General features: G+C 37.4%; 1 protein-coding gene across 4 annotated transcripts in view; it reads right to left on the minus strand.

Annotated features, from left to right (window-relative positions):
• LOC107702111 (ataxin-1-like) overlaps window positions 1–2,192 on the minus strand; it is a 112,151-nt gene that overhangs the window by 10,729 nt on the left and 99,230 nt on the right. Inside the window, exon 1 of one of the 4 annotated variants that reach the window (XM_016504336.1) lies at window positions 1–225. This exon is cut by the window's left edge and continues 168 nt beyond it. The exons of the other annotated variants lie outside the window; for them this stretch is intronic. The gene's annotated coding sequence lies outside the window, so the exon portion shown is untranslated. Of the gene's footprint in view, window positions 226–2,192 lie in introns of those variants that run through there. 4 annotated transcript variants of the gene reach the window in all.

A 2,192-nucleotide genomic window follows, 5' to 3' on the forward strand; every position in this document is an offset into this window, starting at 1 on the left:
GCTGAAGTCATGGCTGTGGTCAGGCACTGCCCCCTGCCCCACCGGGCCCCGAGTGTATGAGCTCTGAGCCCTGCCTGCAGCACTCAAACGTGCGTTATGCAAGGCCTCTCCGGGCCACCAGCTCTCCCTCTCCCTCCCCCCCCCTCGCTCTCTCCCCCTCACTCGCTCGCTCAGCTCCTCCCACACCTCACCTCACTGCGCACCACCAACTTCATCAGGTATTCATTCAAAAAAGACACAAGCCAGCTGGCAGCGTGCCCAGACTACACTGCTAAAGAGAGAGAGAGAGAGCAAAAGAATGAAAGGGAGACAGAGTGAGGGAGGAGATCAGGGAGAGAGGGAGGGATATACAGAAAGACAGAGGAGGGAGGTGAGTGTACGAGGAAAATCGAGAGAGGGAGGAGGGTCGTAAAGAGAGAGACGGAGATTAAACCAGAGAGCATGAAGAGATAGAGTGCTGTTTTTACAACTACAGGCACTTTTGTGTCCCTGGGTGTTTGATTGTTTTTAAAACTAAGAGCTTTTTGTTAAGTGAAGATCACATTAAAAGTGTCAAGAAAACTTTTATGTCGCTATAGAGTTTATTGTTTTTTATTGCTTATTTCATCACAAAAATAGGAACTGTTATAAAACTACCATAATCTTAAGAAATAGTAAAATTAACATATTAAAATTTTTTTTGTGGAAATTATTTCTATAGTACATATTACTGTTTAAAAGTCCAGGGGTTAGTAAGATTTTTTAAATGGCTGCATTTATTTGTTAATCAATACAGTAAAATACAATAATATTGTGAAGTATTATTACAATTTAAAATAGCTGCTTTTTAATAGAAAATATTTTTAAATGTAATTTATTCCTGTGATGAAAAGCTGAATTTTCAGCGTTATTGCTCCAGTATTCAGTGCCACATGATCCTTCAGAAATCACGAGTTGCTGAATCATGAAACATTTCTTATTATTATCATCAGTGTTGAAAACAGTTGCTGCTTATTATTTTTGTGGAAACTGTGATTTTTTTTGATGAATAGTTCAAAATAGAATTTGTAACATTATAAATGTCTTCACTGAAATGTTGATCAATTTAATGGATCCTTGCTGAATAGAAGTAATAGTACATAGAAGTAATTGAATAGAAGTAATCTCTTTCAAAAATGAAAAATAAATAAATAAATAAAATTGACCCAACCAACAACCAATTTGCCCAAGGACAAAGTGTCAATAAGAGTGAAGCACAAAATATCAAACAAAGGCAAACTCATGTATAAACTAAATATGTTATTATGCATCATTTCTAGTCAAAACCATTAATCAAAAAGTGTGATTATAACTGTTAGTTAGGATATAAACAATACAACACTAAACAACACTACTAGTATACTATGAAACGAGCCTTAGCAAGACAAAGAAACCTACCATTTTTATACAAAAACCTCTCAAATGTCATTTCCATCACAGAATGATGTCAAACACATAATCGTTTAAGATTTGCTGGAAATCTTATTTGCTAGTAAGTCAACTGAAATACTGAAACCAGTGAAAAGAGTATTAAGGAAGCTCCTTTTGTAAAAGTCAAAAGGGCTTCATAGCTGAAGAAATAGGCCTATAGACAAACTACTCAGATGAGTAAATATGCCCTCTCCCTTATACATGCACTCCCACACACAGCACTAATGATCTGAGCAGAAGAGCACACAAACACAGACCCACACACACTTCCACGGAGAGTCAGGATTAGAAGCTCATTTCAGGTGATCTAATTGAAAGCAGAAGGACATTGTGATGCTAATCCTGTTCAACAACATCTCATCTAATCGGAGGCCTCTGAACCTCTGAGTTTCAGCGCTATTTAAAACTCAAGTGGCATATAAATACTAGTGAGAAGTGTTGCTGTACAGTTCTATGAATTCATCAGCAGGTGGTGCTAGAGACAACAACGTCTCAGATTCGTAGCTGAAGGCTAGAGTTTGTTTAGCTGACCTAGTTAGCTAAGCAGTTTTGATAAATATATATTCTACTCAGTGGTGGTGAGGATGGTGCAGTGAGATTGGACAATAGAAACGTCTCCCACAAAACAGATGGTGAAAGCCAGTGTTATTATAGTTAATTAGGTAACACTTTAATATAGGGACCAATTCTCACTATAGTTGCTTATTAGCATGCCTTTTATTAACATATTGGCTGTTTATTAG

Source organism: Sinocyclocheilus anshuiensis, unplaced genomic scaffold (genome assembly GCF_001515605.1).
Source record: "Sinocyclocheilus anshuiensis isolate Anshui unplaced genomic scaffold, SAMN03320099.WGS_v1.1 scaffold54, whole genome shotgun sequence".
Classification (NCBI taxonomy): Eukaryota; Metazoa; Chordata; class Actinopteri; order Cypriniformes; family Cyprinidae; genus Sinocyclocheilus; species Sinocyclocheilus anshuiensis.